The sequence below is a fragment of the Petaurus breviceps genome, unplaced genomic scaffold (genome assembly GCF_028583685.1).
Source record: "Petaurus breviceps papuanus isolate PSGF00001 unplaced genomic scaffold, PetGlider_PUasm1.0 76, whole genome shotgun sequence".
Classification (NCBI taxonomy): Eukaryota; Metazoa; Chordata; class Mammalia; order Diprotodontia; family Petauridae; genus Petaurus; species Petaurus breviceps.
In genome coordinates, this window is record NW_027186473.1 from 58,400,956 (window position 1) to 58,415,034 (window position 14,079).

Sequence of the window (14,079 nt, forward strand, 5' to 3'; positions counted from 1 at the left end):
AGAGAGAGAGAGAGAGAGAGTGAGAGAGAGAGAGAGAGAGAGAGAGAGAGAGAGAGAGAGAGAGAGAGAGAGAGAAAGAAAGAGAGAGAGAGAGAGAGAGAGAGAGAGAGAGAGAGAGAGAGAGAGAGAGAGAGAGAGAGAGAGAGAGAGAGAAAGAGAGAGAGAGAGAGAGAGAGAGAGAGAGAGAGAGAGAGAGAGAGAGAGAGAGAGAGAGAGAGAGAGAGAGAGAGAGACAGAGAGACAGAGAGACAGAGAGAAAGAGAGAGAGAGAGGAAGAGAGAAAAAGCAGGGAGAGACACACAGAGAGAAACACAGTAGATGGACAGTGAATTGGGGCCAGACTAAGGTAGATCACATTTGGAAAATTGTATAGTGAGTATAATATCACCAAACAATGACTCACGTATGTGCAACAGCTTCATAAAAGGCACTGTTACAGACAGGTATTACAGAGAAGGTGGTGGACCTGTCATGTACTTAAAGTGAGGGATGACAGGGCATTGAGGCCTCTATGTAGAAATTTTGAAAGAGCCATGGGATGACTTCGAGTGCATTGGGTAAATAAGTTATTAATAGAGGATTTAGGGAAATAGACAAGAATTTCATAAGATGATAACATAGTCAAAGGGTAATATGGTAAGGTCATCCAAACTGATTCAGTTCAACAAATTCAGGAAACTTTCTAATGCCTTCTCTGTGCCTACTACCAACACAAAATCTTTACAGGCATAATTGACTCATCCTTAAAGAACAGATGAAGAAAGATGCAGAGAATGCAACATGTCACTGTTCATATTCTTTGATGACTATTTTAAAAAGGCATTCAGAGCAAAACGTTGTCTTAAAGGATATTCTCTGTCCCCCCATGCAAATGTCAAAAATCATCAGACCTTGAAAGACCCAATAACAGAGGTAGCTCTGTTCTGAATATTATCTATCAAGGCATAAAACAGGAAGGAAAGAAAGAAGCATTATTAAGTGTCTCTTATGTGCCAGGCATTGTGCCAAGCTCTTTAAAATATCATCTCACTTTGTCCTCACAGCAGCCTTGGGAAATAGGTAGTACCTCCATTTTACAGTTTTGGAAATACAGGCAGACAGAGATCAATTGACTTACCCAGGGTCACACAGCTAAAAAGTATCTGAGGCTGGATTTGAACTCAGGTCTTCCTGACTCCAAGTCCAGTGCTTTATCCTATATGCCACCTAAATACAAAGATAAATTATGGACCAATTATTATTAAAGAGATTTATGACCAGAAAAGGAGGGGTAGTGAAGCAAGAGTAAGAAATTAAACAAGAATTAAAGGAATTAAAAATCTTGCCCTGATATCCATGTTATGCTAAGAGATATATAGGATGGCCCCTAATGCTTGGACTCACCACGTTAGAGGCTTTATGAAAGGACAGAGAGAGATAAGAGCCACATAGGAGAAGGAGTCATGGATGGATTGGAATTTGTACCATTGGCAGGAGTACTCATCATGTCTAACACATGCCCTAGCACTTTATAAATGCTTGTAGATATTAATTGGTTTCTTAGCTTTCAGCTCCAATAAAACATATGATGGATAATAGAGGTGAAAAGCACCCAAACAGTCCCTGCCTTCAAGCTGCTTAAATTCTACTGGAAGGACACAGCAATTATACAAATAAGTATGATTCAAGGCAACTTGATGAAGGAGAAAGCATTTGTAACTGGGGGAATCAGGGAAAGCTCCAGGACACAGCTGACCCTTTAGCTGAGCCTTGAAGGAAGAAACATTCTGTATATGGGTAGGGAGCACAATCTAGATATGGTACCAGTGCATGGAGGTGGGAAATGGGATGTTGAGTTAGGAAAGTTAAGATTCCAGTCTGGCTAAAATGTTGCATTTGTAAATGGGAGCAGCATTATTAAATAAGGCTTAAAAATAAATTGGGGCTGCTAAGTGGTACCATAGTACATAGAGCAGTGGACTGGGAAATCAGGAAGACTCATCTTCCCAAGTTCAAATCTGGCCCCAGACACTTAATAACTGTGTGACTGGGCAAGTCACTTAACTCTGTTTGCCTCAGTTTCCTTATCTATAAAATGAGCTGGAGAAGGAAATGGCAAACAACTCCAGTGTCTTTGCCAAGAAAACCCCAAATGGGGTCACAGAGTTGCACGGGACTAAAGTGACTAGGCAACAACAAAAATAAGTTGTAAAGTACTCTAAATTACAGAAAGAAAAAATAGTGAGCCATGGAAGGCTTTTAAGCAGTGGAGTGAGTTGTCAGAACTTTGTCTTAAGGTTATCTGAGCATCTGGGTGGAGTATGGATGTATTATCGGAGTGAGGCTGAAAGCAGGTAAACCAATAAACAAGCTAACAGTTGTCTAAGAAAGGATCAATGAAAACCTTGATGAGGGTTGTAGCCATGTGAATGGAAAGAAAGGGATGAATTCAAGAGAGGTTGGGGAAGTAGAATTGACAATATTTGGCAACTTATCAGATAAGGGATGAGTCAGAGATGAGAGAGAGGAAAGAGTCAAGGATGATTACTGGGGAGTATCATTAGTGCCCTGAAGTATCAAAGAATTGAGACAGTTACAGCCCAGTGGGTGAGTCAGCGCTGCCCTCATTTTTATCTAGAGTGATGGCAGTAAAAAGAGGCTAGAGGAACACAAGGGGTCTTTCTGAGCTCAGTAGGAATTTGAGGGAAAGGTCTGTTTTTATAACATTTCACGATAGAATCATGAGTCTTTTTTTTTTTCAATCTAACATAGATTAGAAAGCAGAATTATCCTTTAACTCAAGGTCTGAAGATCTTGAATGGCCCTTTAGAAAATAAGTGTATGTTCATGATTGTCAAGCATTCCTCTTTTTGCACATAATTAAGATGATTTCTGTACTTCACTTTAGAAATGACAAAATTAGCATGGACTGTATGTATCAGTAGTTTTTTTTCTACTAGTCTTCATGACTTCATGGTATTGCCTAAATATGTATCAATTAATTAATTAACATTTTAAAAACACCTACTAAGTGTCAAACCCTGTGCTGGGTATTTTGTATGATACACAGTCAAAATCAGAAGTCTCTGCAGTTAGATTTTAGAGTGGGTGGGGGAAGAGACAGAATGTACACAAATAATTGGCTACAATAAATCTAAATAAATATAAGAGAAATAAAAGATAATTTGGAGTGATGGAAGCAATAGATGGCTCAGGGGTTCCCAACCTGGAATATATGTACTCCCTTGGGGTATGAGAATGGGTCAAGGGGTATGAAGTATTTGGCAAATAACTCCATCATGCTATAGAAATTAATCTTTATTTTATTTCTTATATGAGCATGCATAGAAAACTTTAGAATTTATTTCCTTTCCTATGGAAAGAAAGCCAAGGGGTACAGGGACTGAAAAAGTTTGGAAAGAGTTTGGGGAGTATAAAGTTATCATGGAAGAGATAGTCCTTGAGATGAAATTCACAGGAATCTAGAGAGGTTAGGGTGAAAAGAGAGACCATTCTAACCATAGGGAACAAAGAGTCCACCTGTGCCCACCATAGAGAAGGGAGACCCTGGGTACATCTTTTCAATACAGAATTCTCAGATTTCTCTTTTTTATCTGGGTGAGCTTCTACAAGCACAGAGAGATAAAGAGCTTGTTTTACTCAATCTGATTTTGGTCTTTGTTATTGAAAATTTAAGGAGCATGCTAGGAGAGAACCGGACATGAGAAGCTACTGAGACTGTCTTCTTGACAGACTAAATTCATGCTGGGTTGCCTGGGCCTTTTCTGTCAGAAAGCAATTGCTGTGAACTTACCTAGGCTAAAAGGCGGTAAGGCTCATATAGAGTGCAGTCTCTCTCTCCACCCCCTGAAGCCTTGCCAAGAAAACAAGCATCCTATCTCGTCTGTCCTGTCCTGTCTGTCTCTCAGACTGTTTATGTATCTCTATGCCTATATGTAGGTTTTGTTTTACTTTGGCACAGATGGGAGAGGTGGCAAGTGTTGGTATTTCATCAGAAAATGGAACCAACAAATATATTGTTGATCAGGCATCAGCCAGCCTCTGAAGTCCTTTCTTCCTTCCAACCCTTAGATCCTCATGATTTGGTGAGTAGTTCTCATGCCTCAAAGGCTTTTCCCCAAACTTCCTTCTTGGATTGAAAACACCCAACTTCTTTATTAACAGTAGAAAGCAAAGGAGGGAGGAGGTACAGGGAGAGGAAGCGTGCCAGTGGCAAGGGGGAAAAAGAATGATGATTTATGTAAGTATATTCCTCCTCTACTTTCCTGAAAAGACTGTAGTTTTGGGAAGTACTGGTTAACTTTTCAACATAGATTGTTTCTTTCTGCTTGACTGAAGCTTGAGGCTGAGCTTTCACTGAACAATCTCTCTCTGTGTCTGTTTCTCTCTCTCTATGTGTTTCCTCTTTTAGTTACACACACACACACACACACACACACACACACACACAAACACACACCCCCTCTTCTTGCTCCCCTACTTCACAATGAAATTCAGTATCTTAAACAAGCAGAGCCCAAAGAGGCTAACCATTGGCCAGCTTCGTCCCCTGATACTGCAGTCCCGCCTCTTTGGCTTGTGCTGACAAGCTGTTTATATTTTTGCAAGGGCCACCCTTTCACTGAGCTGCCTGGGGACTAGAATGGAGCTGCTGGTGTGAGTGTTTGCTGCAGGGAGCTAGCTGCTGAAGCCCCAGAGCAGGAGGAGGCTGGGGCTCCGTCCCTGATGCCCAGCCAGTCACTATGGAAAGCCAGTAAGTAGGCTTCTCAGTGTGTCCTTCCAGCTTTTCTTAGGGTGTTTGGGACATCTTTGCTGCTCATTCATTGTTGTGACTGGGGAGTAGTGGTGGGTTTTCTTTTTGCCAGTTTGTGTGCAAGTCTAAAGGGGTGAGAAATGAGCAAGAGATGTGTCCCCTAGTTGTGTCCAACTAAATTTTGGATGGAAGAGAGCAAGGAAGGGGAAAAAATTGGGGAGCAAATGTGGCATTTGGGAGGGTTGCCCCCTTGGGCTTTTCCAGCGAGGACTTAAAGGACTTCTTCCCTCTTGCCACTTTAACATTTGTTCGCCATGTTAAAAATAGTCAAAGGGATGCTAGCATTTCAAAGGACAAATTACGGTAGACACTAGTCAGAGAGGGATCCATTCAGAAATGTGGGAAAGGGCTGGGACTGGCCTGCAATAAAGTTTTACTGCCCCATAAATGTGCTCAAAGGCTGCCATGGTTGGGCAGGATGGATTTCTGGTAATAAAGGAAGGACTGCTGAGCAATTATAGCAATTGTCCTTGACTACCAGTGTGCTAAGTCAGGAAGCAAAGAGGTTTTTCTTCATGTGAGCTGGGGGATGAGGCCCTGAAAACTGGCTTGGCCAGCTATACTTCAGGTAGCTTTCCAGTGTCCTGATTAATGATTGGGAAGGGAGGGGTGCAAGATAACTTCAGAGATCAAAGGAAAGGGCAGAAGAAAATTGTCTAGAAGGCAAGATTTGATTCTGCTGACATCTCCTCTGATCTCACTGTCCGTTGTCATCTTCATCATCATCATCCTCATCATCCTTTCCGGGCACCTGATTGGCACCAGGGAAAACACCTGCCAGGTCATGTGTGCCACGTGTATGCAGCGAGGAGGTTTGTCTCAACTGGAACTTCAAAGCTAGAGATTAACATCTAAGAGGACTAACTCCAGGCATTGGAATGTGACTGGAATGTCCTGTTCCCAGTTGAATTGAGAAGTGGTCTATAGCAACTTGGTAAAAAGCATTTGGGCCCTTGCAAGGGACCTTGCACATTGGAAGTGAGAATAATTGATTGATTCTCAAAGCATGGTCTGGGGATTCCTGAGGGGTCTCTAGACCCTTTCAGGAGGCCCACAAGGTTAAAATGATTTTCACAATAATAATAAGGTATTTACATGTCTAATACAATAAATGCTGGTAGAGATAACCCACATAAACAAAAGCTCTTTGGGGGTCCTCAATAATCTTGAAAAGGGTCTTAAGTCCCAAAAATTTGAGAAGTGCTGATATAGTAGAACGCTGGCCTCTGGGTTCAGATCTTGACTCAGATACTAACTTGTATGACCATGGGCAAGTTATTCAACCTCAGGGTCCCATTTTCCTTCTCTCAATAACCTCTGAGGTCAATTCAAGTTCTAAATCTATGATCCTTTGATCAGTGTCTAAAAAGTGCTTTTTTGCTCATTCACTCATTCCATTTCTGATCTACCTTCTAACTTGCAAAGGTATAAAGAGAATGAACTCAAGGCCTGCACTGGGGAGTTAAAAAAAGTCTATCAAAGTGAAGTCTGGGATAATCTTTAAGTATGCCTAAAGTGGGATTTTTTTCAATGCATCTTTTATCTAGATTTGTAGGTATTCCTCCATTATTTGTTCCTACTTCATACAAAATCATCGTCTTCTCATAGGTCCTAGGGTAGTTTAGAAGTTTAGGAGTTTAGAAGTTATTAAAATTTGGGGTTTGATTGAAAAGTGACAAGAATATTTTATTGCATAATGACTATACAGGAGGCTGTTTCTACACAAGGTTGCAATGATGTTAGTGGACATTCATGTGGTGCTTAAATGTTTACTAAATACTATACATATATGCATGTATAATATGTGTGTATATGTGTGTGTATGTATATCTACTTCTCTCCCCAAAGCTATGGAGAAACATCTTGAATAACTGACAGGGGATTGGACTTAGAATCTGGGAACACTTTGGTCTGAATACTGAGCTTTTTACCAGTCATCTAATTCTGGGCAGGTCTCTTCTCTCTGGGATTGTTTCCTCCTCCATAAAATGAGGAGATTGAATTCTAAGGACCTCTAAGGTCCCTTTCCAGATTTTATGCTATGATCCTGTGAAGCAGGTTGTATTATTTGTAGATACAAAAACCAAAGGTCTGAGAGATAAATGGAGGTACCCATGGCCATATAGCTCCTAAATACTACATGAAATTATATAGGTAAAGCCCTTTTCAGACTGCTTAAGTGCTGTCCAAGGTGTCCCAAACAGCTTAAGCTTAAATAGTTTAAAAATGAACTAAGACTTTAGGGGAGCTTGCAGAGGCAGAGTTTGAACCCTGATCTCCCTGGACCCCCATGTCCAGCAGACTTTTCCCACCCTTGCATTCTGCCTCTTAGAATCACAACAAAATGTTATATAGCATTGAAACGTTTTCCAAGTGCTTTTTTCTCACAACAGCCCTGAGAAATAGGTTATACAAGTGTTATTAGTTTCCTTTACAAACCTTCAGCCCAGAGAAGCTGTGAGTTGCTCCAAATAACAGAACTAGTAAATACCTCAGGCTAAATTGGAACCCAGATCTCCCAACTTTATGTTCTGCACTCTATTTGCTACAAAGGTGTCCTTGTCGGAGGGGATGAGAGCCTAGAGACACAGCATCTAGATAGCTATGATCTAGTTGGGAAAGGTCTTGAGGGACAAAGGTTAGTTACCCTCCATGTTGTCCACAAAGGAAGGCGACCATGAGAGGAGAAACCAGGGCAAGGATCCCACCTATTATCACTAAACCTCATTCTCCCATCATCCAAGACTTACACTACCTTTTTTCATTCAAGAAACTATGGGGTCCCCACCCCCCATCACTACCATAATCACAATTTCTTCACCTCTTGGGTGCCATCCACCCCTGGCCAATAGCATAAAAAAGGTGTCGGTATATCTGGTTTTGAGGAAGCACATTTCAGATACTTGAATGGTTGATGCTATCTAGTCCTACAGACAGCAATAGGTGTTGCAGATAGTTTAAAGTGTATGGAGTGGATAGGGTACCAGGCCTGAATCCAGGGACAGTACTCTTCCTAAGTTCAAATCTGCCCTCCAGTACTTCCTAACTGTGTGACCCTGGGCAAGTCACTTAATCCTATTTGCCTCAGATCCTGAAATATAAAATGAGATGGAGAAGAAAATGTCAAATGGCCAGTATCTTTGCCGAGAAAATCCCAAATGGAGTCATGGAGAGTTCGACATGACTGAAATGACTGATCAACAACAATGACAAAATTTATTATGGGCCTACTCTGCACGACATCGTGCTAGGCACACACAAAAATAAAGCTGTCTCTGCCTTCAAGGAGGTCACATTTTGGAGACAATGAAGAAATTGTGATGGTAGATTTAATCTTTTTTTTTTAATTCTCTTTGAGCTTTTTTAAAATCATCATTATCTATCTAATAGGTTTGTGAAACTCAAGGGACCAGCACATCTAGATGATATAAATGAAAATGAAAATCTGAATATAGTTGCTGAAGGTGCATACCATCGCATTATGAAACTGGAGTTCCTTCGGCATACAGTTGGCAAATTATATTCCTAGCTTTTCCTAAATTCATTGAGATAGTACTCCTGAGGTGCTGGACCCTGCTGGGAGTTAAGTGGCATGTACATGGGAAGCCAAGAAGAGTTCCCTTGTGCCCACCTGCCAAAGTGTGAAAACCTCGTTTGCTGATATTTCCCATCTTAACCTGTTGAACCAAATTATAAGAAATGGTTGAAGATGGGCAGGCTAGTCAGAGTGACTTGTCCCCTGTAACACTCTGCATAGCACACACACATGTATATGTGTGTTTATGCATATGCACATACATATATGTGTGTACCCACATATGTATATGTTTAAATGTTTACACACACATACACATATGTGCTAGCTAATAGTCCAAAAGAGATAGCATGGATTTCTCTCTAACTGAGACAGGGAGATTCATTTTCTTTCTAGCTGAGTGACTCTAATGAAAGCTGGTCAATGACAGCATTTCTCTTTGGCTTAATTTCTTTATTAGCAAAAGGGAAATTATGCTACCTGACCCAGATGTTCCTTACAGGGATATTGTGAGCACTAATTAAAAATGGCTTAGGAAGAGCTTGGAGGACATCAGAAAAATTCATCTTTACAAAATGCATTTCTCTCAAAGTAGAGCAGGGAGGAGGCTCTGCGGCTGAAGATGGCCGCAGACACCCTCCAGGAGCCTCCTGCTTTTGTGTGCCAAGGTGGCACAGTGTGTTTGTGGAGCTCCTAGCCGCCTGCCACTGGGCAGTAACGACAGCGGTTTCCTCTGATACCCATTTGTATGCTAGAGGATAATTAGCTAACAAAGTCAAGCAGACTCTGCTTCCCAGAGAGGTCCCTTTTCTGAGAGGGCCCAGGGAGCCAGACAGTGAGTAGTTCTTGGTAATTGTAGCAAGTACTGTCAGCGATCAGTTATCGAGGGACTGATTAAAAAGTTTCCTTCCTTGGAAGTCCTCTTTCTTACTGTAAGCCTGCACTGCCCATGAGTACCTTGTTTGGAAAGTGAAAAATAAAATTCAGATTGGCCCTTTTTAAAAAAAATAAGGCTACGAGGGCTGAAAGAGACTAAGAGCATCAAGTGCAAGGATTCATTTTTTAAATGCACTTTAAATTTTCATTATCATCATTATATTTTATTCCAAGGGTGCTTAACCTAGATTTCAGCTTCATAAAGAAACAGCTGGACCATTCTATTTCTAGTCAAGGCAATTTAACAAGTATTTGTTAAAGGCCTATAATGTGTCTAGGAATTGAGCTAAGCACTGGAGACATAAAGAAAGCAAAAACAGTATCTGCCTATCCCCAAGGACCATACAGTCAAATGTGTGTGTGTGGGGGAATAACATGCAAACAACTATGTAGAAATGAAGCAGGGTAAATTGGAGATCATCTCAAAAATACAGAAGCTAGCTGGTGCCACATTGAGCTCAGGACCAGAAAGACTCATCTTCATGAGTTCAAATCCAGCCTCAGACACTTACTAGCTGTGTGACCGTGGGTAAGGCATGTAACCCTTTTTTGCCCAAGTTTCCTTACTTGTAAAATGAGCTAGAGAAGGAAATGGCAAACCACTCTAGTATATTTCCCAAGAAACCCCCTAAGGAGGTCACCAAGAAGAGTTGGACACAACTAAGAAAACACTTACCAACAATCTCAAAGGGAAGGTTCACATATTAAGGCAGAGCAGAAAAAATCTTCTTATAGAAGGTAGGATTTTAGCTAAAGCTGGAAGGAAGCTAACAAGTGAAGATGAGGAGGGAGGGAATTTGGGGCTGAGAATCAAGACAGGATGAACTGCAAGGAGGCCAGAATCCCTGAATTATAGACTATGTGCAAGGCTAGAAAGGTAGGAGTTCTAAATGGCTAGTTTCTGGATGATGGTCTGAGCTATGTGTGGAGGAAGGAGTGCCGAACAGTGTTAGATCCATTTTCCAGGCCACAGATACAAGGCAAGATCTGAAACCAGAAAACAGAACTCACTTAATCTAAATGTTCAGCTATTTTTCCAAAGTTACAGTCAAGCATCTAGGAGTCTGGATGGAGGAACATATATTTAGGTGAGTGATGTCAAACTCAGCTAGAAATGGGGCCACTCAGCTGTACATGAGGATCCCTGTAGGCCACATGTCCACTTAGAAAACCACATATTATAAAGATCTCTCTTCTGATGCATTTTTATTTATTTTGTTAAATGTTTCCCAATTACATTTTTAATAGGGTTTGGCCCACACTCGGCAGTGTTGTGGGCCATATGTGGCCTCTGTCATCATTAAAGAGAAAACTCATTTCCTTTTTTCTTTCTAGCTATAACTTCAATCAAAGGCATGTCATGCAAGGCCCTGAGAAGGCTTGATATTAGCAGAGAAGAGTCTGCTCAGACAGTTGAACACTATCAGCCCATAACAAGTGAGAGGTAGAATAGATTCCTGGCAATGTTGTACACAGGGTCTCCAATATTGTTTAATGAAGAACTGTGAATGACTTAGTTGTTCTCAGAGATACAATGATCCAAGACAATCCCAAAAGACTAATGATAACGCATACTAACTACCTCCAAAGAAAGAACTGATATTGTTTGAATACAGACTGAGGCATGATATTTTTCACTTTCTTTTATTTTTTTCTTTTATTCAAGTCTCCTTGTACAAAATGACTAATATGGAAATGTTCTACATAATTGTACATGTATAACCTATATCTGATTGCTTACCATCTCAGGGAAGGAAAGAATTTAGAAGCCGAAACTTTAAATAAAAATGTTAAAAGATAAAATAAAAGAATAGACTTCTGGTCGTTGCCCTACTTGGAAGCTCTACCTGCTAAGGAAATGCTTTTCCCTTATCTCTGCCTCTGTCCTGCTCAGTTTTTATAAGACCTAGTATTTCCTGGTATTTAGGTCTTAAACCATTAAGTATATTTGCCAAACTATGGATTGCCTTTTCCTCTAGAGTACTGAAGGGAAAATTAAGGGAACATTAAGCCTGGTATTTGTCTGACCACTGCTGTGTAAATAAACTTCAAATACATCAGAAAACATTAACTCCGGGAACACTTGCAGAGGTCTTGTCCTTTCTTCCCACCCCCACAAACTACCCATTCTCTGACATCAGCTCTTAACAATCCTTTGGAACTTGTTTAGAAAATGATAGCCTAATGAGGAACGTGAAGGAAACAGGTTCCTTTAATCCAGAGGTTCCTAATCCATTCAAGGTCACAGAGATAGTTTTACATTTTTAAACAACAAAAAAAAATTGTTTATTCTTAGTTCCTTGAGGAGAAGGAGCTGTCATTTCTTTTCTTCTCTTTCCTTTCCTCTAATTTCCTTTCCTTTCTTGTCTATATCCTCAGCACTTACCACAGTGCCTGCACAGAGTAAGCACCTAATAAATGCTTGTTGAATTGATTTGAATTACATTTTGAGAACTAAATCTGGCCTGATTGCATTCCCTCCTATTCAAAATCCAAGAGTTTCAACTCCACCTTACACTTGGAGATATAATCTACCTGCCTCTTTAAGAAGCTTTATTTGATTGTTTATTTGTTTTTTCCAGGCTCCATTTCATTGAAGTCACTAATCCTTTGGTTTCTCTCTCAATCTCCCAAGATTTTTCAAAGATCACTGACAGGGCCTTGCTTATCCTTTCTGTAGCTTATTTCTACATAGGTGTTTGCATGTTGTCTCCCCCATTAGACTGTTAAGCTCTTTGAGGCCAGGGACTGTCTTTTGCCTTTCTTTATATGCCCAGGTTTTAGTAAACGCTTAATTATTATTGATAGACTGACTGTCTGGGCATTCATCTACCAGTTTCTTTTCTTTTTTATTTTGCTTTTTGGAGGGGGGAGGGCAGGGCAATTGGGGTTAAGTGACTTGCCCAAGGTCACAGGGCTAGTAAGTGTCTGAGGTCGGATTTGAACTCAGGTCCTCCTGACTCCAGGGCCAGTGCTCTAATCACTGCGCCCCTTAGCCACCCTGATATATAAATGTCTTAAAGAAACTGGTAGGGGTGGCTAGGTGGTGCAGTGAATAGGGCACCGGCCCTGCAGTCAGGAGGACCTAGAATTCAAATACGACCTCAGACACTTATTGCTTACTATCCCTGTGACCTTGGGCAAGTCACTTAACACCAATTGCCCTGCCCTCCCCCCTCCAAAAAAAATACATTTATATATCAATATAATGGAGGCAGTGTAGAGTGCAAAGCAGGGCCTGGAGGACCTGAGTGCAAGGTTTGCCTTTGACACATTCTGGTTGTAAGATCCAGAGCAAGTAAGTTACTTCTCAGTACGCAAGATAGTTGTGTTCAACTCAAATAGAAACAGCCCCTGAGGGCAGCTAGGTGGCAGTAGATAGAACACCAGGACTAAAGTCAGGAAAACCTAAGTTCAAATGTGGTCTCAGGTACTTACCAGTTATGTGACCTTGGGCAAGTCCCTTAACTCCAGTTGCCTCCCCCCAAAAAGAAATAGCCCCTAACCATACATGGGATCCCTGCAGACTGCATATTTATTTAGAAAGTCACAGATTAATAATAGTATCTGTTGTATCCTATTTTAAAATTTATTTTGTCACATACTTCCCAATTATATTTTAATTTACTTTGTGAAACACTGGGTGGGTGGGGGAGCTGTTGTCACTGAATGTGGTCCCTATATTTGATACCTCTGCTCTAGGTAACTTTCTAACACTGTATAAGTTTCAGAAAATATGCCAACCTGCATTATTAGCAGAGGATGTCTCCTTACCTGGCAGATCACTATAGCAATGAATTCACGGTCTAGTCTATTTCTTTATTCTCATTCCATTATAAACTCAAGTTCCCTGCTCTCCTTCCCCTTTTTTAAAATTTCTCTCTAGTTTTCCTCCGTTTTCCCCTTCTCCATCCCTGCCAAATCATAAGTATGTATTTGGAAGTGAGGGCTGTGGAGGGTCAGAGAAGAGGTAAGAGAAGGGGAACCCACCATCATACTTGGGGAATGGGTGGGAGGGGAGGGAGAGTGTGTAAATTAGGTGGGAGAGAAGGAAAAACATTCTACATCTTCCCTCTTCACACCAACCCTCCCAACTCTTATCAAAACAGTTGACTCTGGCTCACTCCTTGAAACAACTCTTTCCAGTTTCTTCAATCACTGTGCATAGCATCACAGCTTAGGCTTCTAATTTTTCTTTTTTTGATAAAACTACTTTTTGTTCCACACTGACTTTCTTTACCACTGAGAAATGTTTTTTCTCAACCATTAGCCATTGGAGACTGCCTCCTCCTTAGACTGTGTGTTCCACAGTGCTAAACTACTGTGGAATTGAAGGAAAATAATGACCTCAAACAAGTGTGCCTGCCTTGCTCTTTGAGCACAGGAGGCCTCCAGCTTTCTTCCTTTGCCTACACTGAATGCTTTCAATAGCCCCTTTTTCTCGACACAGTCCATATTATGAGGATACTGTAGCTTGGCTCTGATGCCTTGAAAAAACAGGAATGACTCACTTTTTCTCATGTCTATCAGGTCTGGAAATGAATATCACAAAGTTAACACCATAAGTGCAGATATTTTAAAAAGCTTTTAGCACTCTTTTTAGTTGTTTGAAGAGTGGTCCAAAGAAAAGAACACTGGATTTGAAGTCAGAACACCATGGGCTCCAATTCAGCTTTTGCTTCTTGCTAGTTGTGATCTTGCTTGGGAAAGTAATTTAAGCTCAATGGGCCTCAGTTTCCTTATCTGTAAGGGATTGGAGGAGGTGATTTCTAAGGCCCCTTCCAGCTCTATCCAC

General features: G+C 40.9%; 1 protein-coding gene across 2 annotated transcripts in view; it reads left to right on the forward strand.

Moving 5' to 3' along the window:
* The first annotated feature begins 4,610 nt into the window (after positions 1 to 4,610).
* Positions 4,611 to 14,079, forward strand: part of TRIM2 (tripartite motif containing 2) — a 144,205-nt gene continuing 134,736 nt past the window's right edge. For both annotated transcript variants that reach the window (XM_069105571.1, XM_069105573.1), the window contains exon 1: positions 4,611 to 4,753. The gene's annotated coding sequence lies outside the window, so the exon portion shown is untranslated. The remainder of the gene's footprint in view (positions 4,754 to 14,079) is intronic.